Source organism: Moschus berezovskii, chromosome 20, assembly GCF_049115385.1.
Source record: "Moschus berezovskii isolate FMDL1 chromosome 20, NW_MosBer_1.0, whole genome shotgun sequence".
Classification (NCBI taxonomy): domain Eukaryota; kingdom Metazoa; phylum Chordata; class Mammalia; order Artiodactyla; family Moschidae; genus Moschus; species Moschus berezovskii.
Window position 1 is genome coordinate 54431702 of NC_142479.1, and position 15336 is coordinate 54447037.

Below are 15336 nucleotides of genomic sequence, written 5' to 3' on the forward strand. Positions count from 1 at the left end.
TTTTCATGCTTGTCACAATCAAATCAAATCATTTATCTCTCAGAGACGATTTGCAGATTCAATCCCCACAAGATACTAAAAATACAGAGCACAGAGTTTAAAATTTACAATAGGACTCAAGTTTCTTCTCACCAATGTATAGCAGCGCAAGGTGGCAGGTGGCCTGTAACATTTGGCTTCTCCTTTTTCCCAAGAAATAAAATATATGTACAATTCTACTACAATAACAAATGCTATTACAGTGAAAATCTATGTATAATAAAAATATTTTAAAATATTTGAAAATGCCCTGTTTCTCAACTCAACGCAACAATCTTTTTGTTCAATATAATGAATATAATAAATTTTAAGACAAAAGAGTCAGATTTCCCCTTGGAACACCACGATTTTTGTACACTCAAATCTTCACCTTTAAGGAAATATTTCAAAATTCTAAAATAGGTTATATTGTATTTGGAGAAAAGGAAATTGTTCTTCCTTTATGGAAATAATTCTCAATTTTATTGAGGCATAACTTACAATCAGTAAAGTATACAAGGATGTTTTGAGTTATAATTAACCTACTTTGGACACCATATTAAACTGAAGGGTTTCCAAAAGGCTGCCTGGGAGTAAAAGCTACCAAGTATTTTATTTAACATCAAACAGCCAACCAGCTTTCCTGGGGGCTCAATGGGCTTCCCAGGTGGTGCTAGTGGTAAAGAATGCACCTGCCAATACAGAAACGTGGGTTTGATCCCCTGGAGGAAGGCACGGCAACCCACTCCAGTATTCTTCCCTGGAGAATCCTATGAACAGAGGAGCCTGGCGGGCTAGTCTATAGAGTTGCAAGGAGATGGACGCAACTTAGCATGCAGTGGTAAAGAATCTGCCTGCCAATGTAGGAGACATGGGGTTCGAGCCCTGATCCAGGAAGATCCCACATGCCAGGAGCAACTCAGCCTGTCCATCACAACTATTGAACCTGTACTCTACAACTTGGGATCCACAACTACTGAAGCCTGAGAGTCCTAGAGCCTGTGCTTCCCAACAACAAAAGCCACTGCAATGAGAAGCCCTAGCACTGCAAGTAGAGAGTAGCTCCTGCTCACAGCTACTACAGAAAAGCCCACACAGCAATAAAGACCCAGCACAGCCAAAAACAGTAAGTAAATAAAAATTATTTAATAAATAAATAAAAAGTCAACTGAATTTGGCTTAGGCGTCAGCTGATATTCAAGATAGCACAGTTCTATCCATTTCTTCAAAGGTTCCTTCTAGAACCAGGGATCTTAAAAAAACCCATTAAGATAAACTAAGAAGGAAGGACTGAGGACTGGAGGGTCGAGTTGGCCATCTGAAGCTGTTGCTTCAATCTTCCACATATATTAATAGGTGGAGTTATCACCATCTCAGAATGATAACTCAAAATTACCCCCCTCCATAAGATATGTCTTGAGATTAAACTAACATGGCAGTGGGGGCGGGTGGGTTTCTTTTCAAAGGAAAAATTTCATTTGTAACTAGATCTCAAATTTCAAGCATCAACTTTACGTACACCATGAAGAGTAACTAAGAGCAAAAGATAAATAAGATTCTTTTCCAGGCAAACCTGGTTTCTAAAACACACACACACACCTCTTTGGTGGCCCAGTAGCTAGCACGCCAAGCTCTCAACACAGGGGGCCCAGGTTCAACCCCTAATCGGGGAATTAGATCCTGCGTGTCAAAACTAAAGATCCCATGTGCTGCAACTAAGATTCGGTGCATACAAATTAAGAACAAACAACACACACACAAAACAAAAAACCACAGACACACATGGGAAAAAAAAGGCCAAACACAAACCAACTCTGCCTAAAAGTGATTTTGACAGTTGAGTTACATCTAAAACAGTATGGGTTGTTTTAGTTCCAGAGTTGTAAGCAAGGTCATATAGGTGACGAGACAATTTGGGCTGTTGCACCAAAATTCAGCACCCAGACCCCTGCACCTTCTGTAATAAAAACAACAGGCAACTCCCAACCTCTTTCCCCCACCTTCTTGGCCACCTTACAAATGGAATCAGAATCCAAATGTATCTGCATATTTGTTATTCAAGACATGGAACATTTTCCCACAGAAACAAAGGAATGAAAGAGATGAAAAATTCCTAGGTAAGCCCGCAAACCAACTGATTTACAATCCTGCAAAACCTAATTACCTTCTATAATTTTGTTTCTGAAGGAAAAGACGTTAGGATGTCTAGTCAGAGATCCCATGAGTAACCAAAGAATCCCTCTACTCGTCTACCACACCTCTCCCAGCAGACTGCTCTTCTAATCCTGACAAAGCAAAGGGCCTCCAGGGATGTGGATAAAACTTCAACCAGGCCTCAGTGCAGCAGTTTTTTGTTTTTTTTTTCAAAAAGACTGCATCTGTGTAGTCTGTGTGCGTTTTGGGATTGGGGTCTGGTGGGAAGTTTTAGGGGTATCATGTTTTTTTTCAGTTCAGTTCAGTCGCTCAGTCGTGTCCGACTCTCCGTGACCCCATGAATCACAGCATGCCAGGCCTCCCTGTCCATCACCAAATCCCGGAGTTCACTCAAACTCATGTCCATAGAGTCGGTGATGCCATCCAGCCATCTCATTCTCTGTCGTCCCCTCCTCCTCCCGCCCCCAACCTTTCCCAGCATCAGAGTCTTTTCCAGTGAGTCAACTCGTCGCATGAGGTGGCCAAAGTATTGGAGTTTCAGCTTTAGCATCAGTCCTTCCAATGAACACCCAGGACTGATCTCCTTTAGAATGGACTGGTTGGATCTCCTTGCAGTACAAGGGACTCTCAAGAGTCTTCTCCAGCACCACAGTTCAAAAGCATCAATTCTTCGGCCATCAGCTTTCTTCACAGTCCAACTCTCACATCCATACATGACCATGGGAAAAACCATAGCCTTGACTAGACGGACCTTTGTTGGCAAAGTATTGTCTCTGTTTTTTAATATACTATCAAGGTTGGTCATAACTTTCCTTCCAAGGAGTAAGCGTCTTTTAATTTCATGGCTGCAATCAGCATCTGCAGTGATTTTGGAGCCCAAAAAAATAAAGTCTGACACTGTTTCCACTGTTTTTCCATCTATTTCCCATGAAGTGATGGGACCAGATGCCATGATCTTTGTTTTCTGAATGTTGAGCTTCAAGCCAACCTTTTCACTCTCCTCTTTCACTTTCATCAAGAGGCTTTTTAGTTCCTCTTCACTTTCTGCCATAAGGGTAGTAGTGTCAGGTAAGAGTAAATTCTGCTCCCTTCGAGAGCAATGACTTCAGTTCCCTGAGGGTAAGAGACCCTATCTTTATGTGAGCTATATGTAAACTAGATGTTAAAAGTAGGAAACAGCTTGTATTTTATTTTACTTCTTTAGAAGGCCTGTAATTGCACTGTCCAATTATGACAGCTACAAGCCACATATACTATTATTGGGGCACTTCAAATGTGGCTAGTGTGACTGAGGAACTAAATTTTTATTTCATTTCATTTTTAATCAACTCAAATGTTAAACTTAAAAATTGAGGCTCAACTTGGTTACTGGAAGACTTTCAAGTATGTTTGGTTATTAGAATTACCTCAGTATGTGAATCTACTTTATCAACTAAAAGTTTTATGAAATCTGAACACTTCATGTACTTCTGGTAGAAACTTTGCATCTAAATTCAGATATGCTGTATGTGTAAAACATACCAGATTTTGAAGACTCAGCAGCAAAAAAGGAATGTAAAATGTTTCCTTAGCAGTTTATTTTTTTTAATTAATCAATTTTGGTTGTGCTGGATATTCATTGAGGTAAGTGGGCTTTCACTAGCTGCCCCTGGGGCATGTGGGATCTTAGTTCCCCAACCAGGGATGAAACTTGGGTCCCCTGCATTGGGAGGCAGATTCTTAACCAATGGACCACCAGGGAAGTCCCTCTTTAGTTCATATATTGATTACACGGGCATCCCTGTTAGCTCAGCTGGTAAAGAATCCACCTGCAATGGAGGAGACCCCGGTTCGATTCCTGGGTCAGAAAGTTTCCTTGGAGAAGGGATAGGCTACCAACTCCAGTATTCTTGGGCTTCCCTGGTGGCTCAGATGGTAAAGAATCCGCCCACAATGCAGGAGACCTGGGTTTGATGCCTGGGTTGGGAAGGTCCCCTGGAAGTGGACATGGCAACCCACTCCAGTATTCTTGCCTGGAGAATCCCCAAGGTCACAATGAGTGGGACATGACTGAGCGACTAAGTGTGCAGTGAGTATGTGGTACTTGTTGAAATAATAATATTTTGGGTATACGGAGTTAAAGAATATATGTTATTAAAATTGATTTCACCTGTTTCTTTTTCCTTTTTTAAAAGGTTACTTCTAAAAAATTACATTTATATTGGACAAGCTTCTTGTCTATAACCAAAATATTTCACATATTCCTATATAACTCTTAACAATTTTCTAGTTCATACTCGTCTTATCAGTAACAATTATAACTCTGTTTCTATGTATTGCTTAGAAGGAAAAAATTTTGAAAGCAATCCTAAGGTTTTAAATTTAAAAATTTAAATATATAATTTTACTATACTTACTGAAATGTTAGCATGAAATTACACTATTTGAATTGAAAGTATTCAGAATATTGTTTTTAAAAATTACATTCTATTACATAATCTCTATAGAAAGATATGTTTAAGAAGACTAAATCTAGTGATTCTTTAATGAAACTACCAGTGATTATCCACCATCTGTTCAAAGAATATGAAATTCATTTTGAATCATATTAAAAACCTATTCCAATGCACATTCTAAAGGAAGTCCATGTGAATTCTCACCTGATTTATTCTGAAAAAAAATTTTAGTGATCCAAATTAAAAATGTGGTATAGTAATTAAAACAACACAGTCTATTCAGAACCACATTAATCTATGGAACAGGAGAGACAAGAAGCAGATCTGAACATATAGAGGATTTAGTAAACATTAAGATGGACTTTCCTATCAATGGGGAAAAGAGGAAGCTAATGGGAAGTGGTGGATTTTTCTGGATAACTAGCAAGCGATTTGGAATTGTTTTAGGTTGAAACTGTTAACACTTGTGAAACACTTAGCTCAGTGCTGGGCATACAGTGAATGATCAATAAATAATATTGTTACCTTGAGGAAAACTAATAAAGCCACAGTCCCACCTCACTTCTTACACAGAAATAGATTCTAAATGGACTGAGCACCTTAATGCAAAAAAAATTAGAACCAGGCTTCCCTGGTGGCTCAGTGGGAAAGAATAGGCCTGCCAATGCAGGAAATACGGGTTCAACCCCTGACTGGAGAAGATCCCACATTGAGCCTGTGCTCTATATCGAGCTGCAACTACTAGAAGCCCGTGTGCCCTAGAGTCCATGCTCCACAACAAGAGAAGCCCCCGCAAAGAGAAACTCAAGCACTGCAACTGGAGAGTAGCCCCTGCTCTCCACAGCTAGAGAAAAGGCCTGGCAGCAATGAGGACCCAGCACAGCCAAAAATAAATACATTAATTAAAAAAATTAGAACAATAAAATATTCTAAAGAAAATACAAATGAAAATTTTACCATCTTTGGGTAGGTATGGTTTTTCTAAGTATGTCTTAATAGCCAGATCAGAGAAGAAAAGATTTATCAAACTAGACTACAAAAAAATTTAACAAGTTTGTACTACAAAAAAAAATAGTATACAAAGTTGAAAGCCAAAAAAAGAAAAGAACAGTGAGGAAATAATTTGTAATATGTAAGACAGAAAGATCTCTGAGGAAAACTCAAGCACCTGTAACAGAAAAGACAAGCTAATTACATACAGAGGCAAATCACAAAGAGAAAACAAAATGGCCAGCAAACGTGTGAAGCACTGTCCAGCCTTGGTAGAAATCAAAGAAATACAAACAAATATGAGAGACTAGCAAAGATGGAAAGGTTGCCAACACTTAGTAACCAGCAGATGTGGGAAAAAGGCCACCCCTTTCATGCACTAGTTACTGGTGGGCATGTCGACTGGAATAGTCTTCTTGGAGGGCAGTCTGGCACTATCTATGACTATCAAATGACTCAGCAACTCCACTTCTAGAACTTAACATTAAGGAGATGGTCCAGTAAATGTGAAAAAAATCCACTCTGCCTAAGGAGCTGTACTACTGTGTTGTCTATAAAAGTGAAAAACTAGAAACAGCTATGAATTATTAGTGGATTAACTAAATTATTGTACAGTTATACAATGGAATACACACCTTAAAAATGTTTAAGGATATTGATATCTATTAGTTCCCTGGGGAAACAAGTCCCCCTTAAGCTCCCAGATAACAAGATAAGTCTGTTTTAACAATAAACTTGGGAGTATTTGTTATTTCTTTTCCACAGTCTCTCATCTCCATTACTTGTGTTAACGGAGAGCTGGCTGAATTGTGGGTCCACAAACTTCTTGAAACATATGCACATTTTTTTTGTCTGTGTATATTTTACTGGGAAGAGAGTCCATGGATTCATTAGTGCCTCAAAAGGGCCCCTAGTCCACCACTGGTTAAGAACCATTGGAGTACATGGCTTAATGGGCCAAGTTATTGTCTAACTGCCCTCAAAAGCATATGTGATTGTACAGTGCATGAGCTCAGCAATCAGTCAATATTTACTTAGTATTTACTAAGTCTTACCTTGATTGGTAGCCCAATTATGGTAAAATTTTGGAATAGATTTCTTTACACACTTTGAAAGTATTTCAAACACACATACACACACACTCAAACACATGCACATACTCTTACACACAATCCCCAAAAGGTCTCTGGCAGCTAGGAGAAAAAAGTGAATTAAAAAGTTTCAAACAAAATTATAATATTGACTTTTAAAAGAAGTAATTCTTTTTCACAGTCATTTGAATCTTACATCCATTTGAGCTCCTTTAAAGAGATAACTTTAAGATTTAAGGACTTAGAAAAAGACTTATCTTTGTGAGGACAGTCAAGTTCTCAAAATCAAATAAGGACTAGAACACTATCAAGTAATTAGTTCTAAATGAAGAAAGCAATAAATCACTTCATATATTAATTTTAAAATGTTCAATAATTTACTGATGCCATATTATGAAATATATAATACTAAATTTGAGGCCCCAATTTATATAATTTTTAAAGTATCTCATGGTTTGGTAAAAATGATTCAGATATTTAAGGGAAGAAAGATTATCTACTGATCACAATAATATCTCAGTGTTAAAACGGATTACAGAGGAAATCAGCAACTATAAATGAATTGAAACCAAAGGAAAACATAATTTTGGGTTAAACGAGATTATCATATTTTCAGGAGGCAGAGGAGGTAAGAAATGATAAGCAAAAAAGTAATAAAATCAACAGGATTTATTTATGAAGGCATATTGGGCAATATACGCTTACAGTATTATTTTTAATACACAAAAATAATTATCTTCAAAATACTATCAGATTTTCCTGGCGGTCCAGTAATGAAGACATCACACTTCCACTACAGGGGGTATAGGTTCGATCTCTGGTCAGGAACTACTAAGATTCCACATGCATCAGGGCCAAAAAGATAAAATAAAAACTTCTACTTAAAAAATAAAATAATAATAATTATTATCTTCATGAATTGGAATTAACCACGTATGGATTTAGGATTAAAAAACACCAAAAGGTACTGTATGATCTCTTTTATGTTTAATTATTCCCAAAACTGACTTAAAATTCTGTTATTAGAAATTCCATTATAATAAATTACAAGGTACAATCTAAGTTAAGGTAGATTTTTACTGAGTTGAATTTTACATAAAATATGTAGGTGTTCTGCTGGGCTCAATAGTACATATTTTAAGATTGTAATTTTATTTGCTGCAAAGTGATAAGACCTAGAGAGCTATGCTTCACAATTCCAAAATCTGTAATGTATTTTCATTTTTAGTCCTTAAACACCTTAAAATGTTAAATGCTTTTATACACTAGATTTCATTACAAATAAACTATTTAATGCAAATTTAATTAAGGCAAAACACAAATCTCCTGTATTAGCAATGACATATACCTAAAAGAGTCTTTCACCAGAGGTTTCTTTTACCAGGTAATCCCAAATGAATATCATAAAAAACACAGAGAAGTCATTAAGCATGACTAATGGAATTACAAGAAAAAGAAATCGATACACCTAGCAACCTTTGCAGGTATAATCATGAATGAGAAAGCAATACAAAAGCGAATGCAGAAAATATATTGAAATAATGTTCAGCATTACTAGAAGTTAACTAAGACCATTTTCCCCCCAAAAGTTGAAAAAACAAATGCACACCTTCAGTGTGAAATGACTGGCAACCTAGTAGAGCATATATCCAAGTAAAATAACATAATTTCCTTATTATATTTATAAACAGTATTATAATTCTCCACCAGCTTATATATAAAAATATGAAGCACTCCATCAAATATAAGAAACAACTCATTCCTCAAGTTATTTTAACTCTTAAGAATATTAAATACAATAAAATGATTTTAATATCATACATCAAAAAAAGATGTCAGATCATCATGCCAAATATTTAACACAAACATTACAATCTACTTGTTTTTCTGCTCCTAAAAAGGAAACACTAACTGAAAACAAAAACAGGTTTCTCATTCTGAGATAAATCAATATACAGAAGCCATTTTAAAAATAACTTTTTCCCCAACTTTATTGAGATATAACTGACATACAACATTGTGCAAACTTACGTGCAGATGAAATGATTTGATATAAGTATATATTGCAAAATGATTACCACAATAAGGTTAGTTAACACATCCATCAACTCACATAGTTACAATTTTTGTTTGGTGAGAACCTTTAGATCTACTCTCTTAGCAACTTAAAATACACAATATAGTATTGTGTATATAGTAATATAGTCATGATGCTGTAATTTACATCCCCAGAATTTATTCATCTTAATAACTGGAAATTTGTACCATTTAACCACCCTCATCCATTTCCCCACTGTGCTCGCCTGGCAACCACCAATCTGCTGTTTCTAAGAGTTCAGTTTTTGTAGATTCCACAAGTGAGGTCAGACAGCATTTTCTTCTGTCTGACTTATTTCACTTAGCATAATATGCCCTCAAGGTTCATCCACACTGTCACCATGGATTTCCTTCTTTTTATGGCTAAACAATATTCCATTATTATAGAGCTCTCTCACATGTTCTTCACCGATTCATTAAAAATAACTTTCTTTTCTTGTTTACAAAAGTATTTCCCATTTATTGTTGTTGTTGTTTAGTCGCGAAGTTCTGTCCAACTCTTTTGCAACCCCAAGGACTTCAGCATGCCAGGCTTCTCTGTCCATGGGATTTTCCAGGCAAGAATACTGGAGTGGGTCGCCATTTCCTTCTCCAGGGTTCCTATTTATTATCACCTATTTATTGTAGAAAAATGGGAACCAACTAGAAAGTGGACACATACACCCAGAATCCCACAACCCAGAAGAAATCTTTTTTCAGTGCCTATGCTTATGCCTGGCCTATATATTTCTTTTAGGAGTTATTTCCTAAAAGACACTGTTTTTATATTTGTCCTGTTGAAATTTACCAATATAACTGGAATATAATGTTCTGTCCCAACTAGACCTCTCACACTTAAGGAATAAAATTTCAAAACCATAAATTTTGATGATGTCTCATTTCTGGGACAAAATTTAAAATACATGACTAAGGTAATAAGTTAAATACATGATTAAGGTAATAAGTTAAATACATGACTGAGGTAATAAGTTATCTTATGGACCCATTCCTTTAAAATGATGTGTTTTACTCTGGTATTGCAAAATCAAAGGATTATGCTTCATTACCAACTCAGCATGTTCACTGCAGCCATGTCATTCAGAAAGCCAAACATTTTCTATTTTGTTTTGGTACCTTCAACAGTTAAGGAGGAAGGCCAATCTCTATTACACATTACAACGCATTAGTATTTTCACTTGATGTTTAAACTCACTGAAGGATAAACTCATCTTTAAAATATGCTCACATTCAGGGTTTAATATATCATTACACAATTGAAACAATAACAATAAAAGAACAAGGAATATTTGCACTACATCCCTATGCATTGGACTTTCCGTATCTTCCGGAGTAAGACACTACAAAGTTCAATTCTGACCAGCACTCTCTCTTACTTTCTACCAGAAACATCACAAATCCTAAAAATACAAATCCACAAGCTGAAGTGACTGCTTCATTCTGTAAAGAGCTATATATTTTCTGTAGCTACCTCGGTTGGTACTTTTTTCAAGCCTAAAAGACGACCAAATGATTTTTAGAAACACAAAACAAAGGGAAAAATAGAATCAGCATTATTTCTGAGAGAATATTTTTGCCTAGTTTAAACCATGAATATACTGTAGAATGCTATATCATGAAGCTGATAAATCCTAATTTTTAGTACTCTGGTCAACAGATTAAGTACTCAACAGTTTCTTTTCTTTTTTCTGCTACAATGATATTTTAAATATAGTTTGCTACAATATTTTAAATTTCTCCCAGTTTGGATTTTTTAAAATCCCATTCTTTATAAAAACATACTGAGTTGCTACCAGCTTTAGGCTCTGAATTTTAGACAATACAAAATAGTTTTTCACAAACTTTCTAATTGACTCTCACCTAAAGGCTGGAAACCCCCACTGAAGGCTTTTTAAACTCATCAGACATATATATACACTTAAAAAAAAAAAGCTTTAATTGTAGGATCTCACTGACACAAACATAAGGAAATTCTGAGTTATACATACTTCACATTAAGCTTTTTCCACTGACATTGTAACTTTTGTCAACATTCAAAGAAAATTCAACCCTGGTCAAAGGTGACAGTTTGACAACCCTGGAAGTTAACATCCTCTGTTTATCTGAACAAGTTCATACTGTCTGCTCAGGGAACTGAAGTTTTTCTCATCCCTGACTTGATCTCTCAAGTTCAAATCACTACACTTTAGGGTTGTGAATTCTGTCTCCAAGATTTAACTTTACAATCCACCTCTAAAAAAAGGGATGAGAGAATAATGTAAGCATCAGATATGAAAAGGAATACATTCTGAGACTACTTTCTAAGGGCCTTTGCACAACTAAACTAGAAACGTATGCAATAAGTTCAGTTGCCTTTTAAAAACTATCCCCTCAAATTAAAATTCTTAAGTCTTCCTATTTCAAAAACCACAATTGCTGGCTTTAAAACAAGAATAGGACCATAAATCCCTTCAAAATAAAACTGCAAATAAAACGAGCTGGATACTTGCATTCTCAGTCAACAAACATGCATGCCTCAAACCACACTGACACAGAAGATCCTTTTGTTTGTAAACAGAAGCCAAAGAGACAAGCTTATAGCTCTTCCCCTATGATGCACATGGTAACATCAGCAGAAAGGAAACAAAGGACAACTTTGAGTTAAAAATGAAGACTTTCTCTATTTTAATATAATTTCTATCAGGAATATATAAGTTAGTTGTAAAACACCTACCATCACCTTCATAAACTTAAAAAAATTCCAAATATACATTAAAAATTTTCTATTAAAAAGAGAGAGAGTCCATTTTGGAACACAAAGAACCATAAACCTCTAAAGAAACCAAACGGCTCACTGCAAAGTGACAGTTACCCGCTCTCCTTCGAAGTACAGTGGGTAACAACTCAGCTTCTGGATTCAGCTTGGCCTGTGTCTGGATCCAGCCCTGCCATTAGCAGCAGTGTGACCCTGGACAAATTACTTAACTTCTCTGTGGCCATTTCTTCCTCTTTCATCTGAGGATAGAACCCACCTCTCTGAGGATCATGAGTTAAAACATGCCAAGAGCTTATAACAGTGTCTGCTTGGCACTCTGTAATTCTTTTTACTATCTTCACTTTTAGGTTTGGGGCATAATTCGAAGTACTTTTAATTTTCTGACCACTTTTTGAAAGATAGCATAATAATAATTATACAAATAATTGGTATACCTTCTCAAATGAGCCCATGATAAGTAGAGTTACAGCCCAGAGGGGTGAAGAGTTGCTTTTTTTCAAGAGGTTTTCTTTTTTTATATACAAATCTTGGACATGGCTGTTACTGGTAACTTTGGCTTGATTTCCCATATGTAAAAGAAAATCCCCTACCAGGAAAAGACAAGCAACATTAGAGAACACTCGGGTTTGTCCTGATCATTACAGGGTAAAGCCAAAGTCACTTTTACTAGCCTGATGGGCACTGAAAATATTAGTCACCAAATTAATCCCAACAAATAACAATAACTGATTGGCTCATGGATGTATTTCCCCGTGTCTTCCCCAACCTTTCTCTAAGTAGTCAGAAAGGAAAGTTTTCATATTTTCTGAGAATCTCATTATTGCTCTCAAACCATACTCTATATCTTAGTAAAATTAAAAAATGAGTCAGCATAAGCACCTCAAAAAACTAGTAGTGCACAGAATATGGAGATACTTCTCTTCATACTAGAAATAAATCTGGAAAATAATTTTAAAGAGTTCATTAGAGTGCCAAAGGCAGTGGAAGAACAAAGGGAGAATGAGTGTTGGATTCTGCAAGCTAGTTTCCAAAAAGTTTTCAATCAATATATGTATTGTTCATCTTAGTAGTACTATAATACATGAGAAATGGAAGTAATTATTATGAATAAACCCAATGAAGAAAATATCCAGTATGTGACAAACTCATACTTTATTGACTACGGGGGGAGGGGGAATGGGAGGTCAAGACAGTCATCAACCTTATTTGCAAACTGCCACACGCTCATATAGTACTGCCTTCAGTGATGTGATCTAAAAGAAAATTTATAAGACAGAAACTGTCCCTAAACTGCAAACATGTTTGAATGCCAATTTAATCAGGAGTCTATTAAGTCATTATGCTTCTTGTAATAACGTTAGTTGAAGGCGAGGAAAAGGCCACTTGCTTCAACTACTGAAACAATACTATATGTACTTCTTTCAAGGATAGTCTTCTCCACAACGCTCCATACAACTCAGAGTCCAACATTTATATTAAAAGTGATCTACCACGTTAATGATTATCCAGGAGGATCAAGGAAGAGTTTTATGACTGAGGGTGATTCCTCCAAAGTTCTACCATCACCACACTAAATTTCTCCTTGTTCTTATTTAACTCCTCCATGACATCCTGTACAACTTCTAGGTGAGGTCAGAAAAACTGGTATAGTCACTGCTAGATAGATGGGAGTTCCATATCATATAAACCTATGGCAACCCCCTCTTGAAAGCTCTGACAGTCAAAGCTATACATAACATATTTTCACTCTATCTTAGCGCTATGTGTTTTCTAGGTACCTGGCAGGAAAACAGAAAGGGGCAGCCCCATTTTTCTGTTAATTGCACCTTTGTTGTGGTAGTTGTTGTTAAGACTTCTTCCAAGGCAGCTAAACTTTGAAGGGAGCTGGGAAGATCTGGGATGTCTGTCTTTCCAACTGGGTACTCAGTAGAGCTGTCATGAGGCAGTACGATCGGTCAAAGACAAACCACATGGCATCTGATGCTCGTCTTTATACGTATAAAATAAAAATGTGACACTACCAAAAGGTTACCATGTGGACCTAATTTTGAAAATACAAACAGGAAGCACCCCCACCCCAATATTACCATTATAAAAAAAGGAAACCAAACCTCAAAGATACCTTCCAAGGAAGTCATGGGTGTGACCAAAACTAACAAAAGTAATAAAACGTCATCCAAAACCCTAAAACCACCAAAAGTGAGGGTCTCCTTCAACTAAAAGTCAAACACCTGTAAATTACTCCTTTCTTTGATTAGTAAAAATAGCCTAGATTTAGATATGTAAAATCCTCTCCAAATGGGCTTAGGTTTTTTAGTAGTAAAGGATCATCATTCATAACAAAACATCCAATGTAAACATGCTATTTAATTAAAATAAGGACATGACAATTAAGAGAAAGCAAAGTAAAAACATTTTTAATCGATGTTATCACGATTTAAATGTACAAAAAAAACTGATCCGTGGAAACTAGATTGTTAAATCTGACTTTCCTATTCCCAGAAATAAGCACAAAACTGTTGTTTCCAACATTGCAGGGGAAAAAATACTTCCGATTTTAGAACGGTTCTATTAACAAAGCACAGATTTAAAGAAAAATCTTTTCCTTTAAATACCACACAAAATCAGGGACAGTGATACTTTCTTTAGAACAAAATTTTAAACATTATTTTTATTAAGAATTATCAAAGTATTTTGATACTTTAAAATGCAGTAAAAGGATATTTTTCTGAAGAGCTCAGTAACCTAGAACTGTCAGATAACTTTCTCAAAGAATAAGTTTAAAAAAAACTAATGAAAAACAGGAGGTTTTCTGCTTCCTTTTGTAGGAATAATGTACACTACACTATTGTACACATAGAATACATAATAATGTACACTAAAGTGTAGGTAATCTACACTCTAATAGAAAGGGAAAAATACGTGTCACTGGTGGTCAGAACAGCCAGATATCTATGAAAATTCATGAGATACACATGTTTGTAGGGCACTAGAAGAGTTAAGCTTCCTTGGCTTCTACCTTCAACCTACAATTTAATCTTGAGCATATTATTTACCTATTTACAACATCATCCTTTTCTAATAGGCTACCTGTATCAATTACCTATACAAAAATAAGTCAAATTAACTACCATAAGCACACTGATTAACATAAACCTAACACAAATCACAAATAATTTGAATATGATATGAAATAACTTTACTATAATGATATAACTTGAAACAATTTGACATTAAGTACCCAAAGAGCAACAAACAAATGATACCTTTTACTAGTCCTGATGTGGGTTTTGCATATGTAAATAAAATTGTTTAAAAAACATCAATCGAGAGCAAGAAAACGATGAAATGAGAAGTTGGGGCACAATAGGAAGTGCTGACCAAAATATTCATGTTGTAACACTCCAAACAGTAATAGCACTTTCCCCCCCTTCCATCATGTATATCATGAAGTACCCGATTTAAGAAACACAGCCACCTTACATTTTTTAGCACAATTCATATGAACACCCTGTGGGCAAACATGGGCATCCTGACTAGGGAGGATGGGGATAATTGATTTAGTTTAGTTGGGTGTATAGCAAAGATGTTGTGCAGTTTAGCTCCCAGTTGTGCAATAACCAAACTGCTGGTGATAGAAATCAACTTTTTTTAATGTTTTGCTTTTTCAAAAAAGATTTCTCCATTCTCTCCCTGTGTCTCAACCAGGTGCTTGAATTTTCCATTTTCCAAAGGCTACAGAAAACAGGCAATCTACTAGATAACAACCTGACCAAAAGTGTGGTGCTGTTTTGGTTAA

At 35.9% G+C, this 15336-nt stretch overlaps 1 protein-coding gene across 2 annotated transcripts in view; it reads right to left on the reverse strand.

Moving 5' to 3' along the window:
* Positions 1-15336, reverse strand: part of STAT5B (signal transducer and activator of transcription 5B) — a 65169-nt gene that overhangs the window by 47935 nt on the left and 1898 nt on the right. The gene's annotated exons all lie outside the window — the stretch shown is intronic.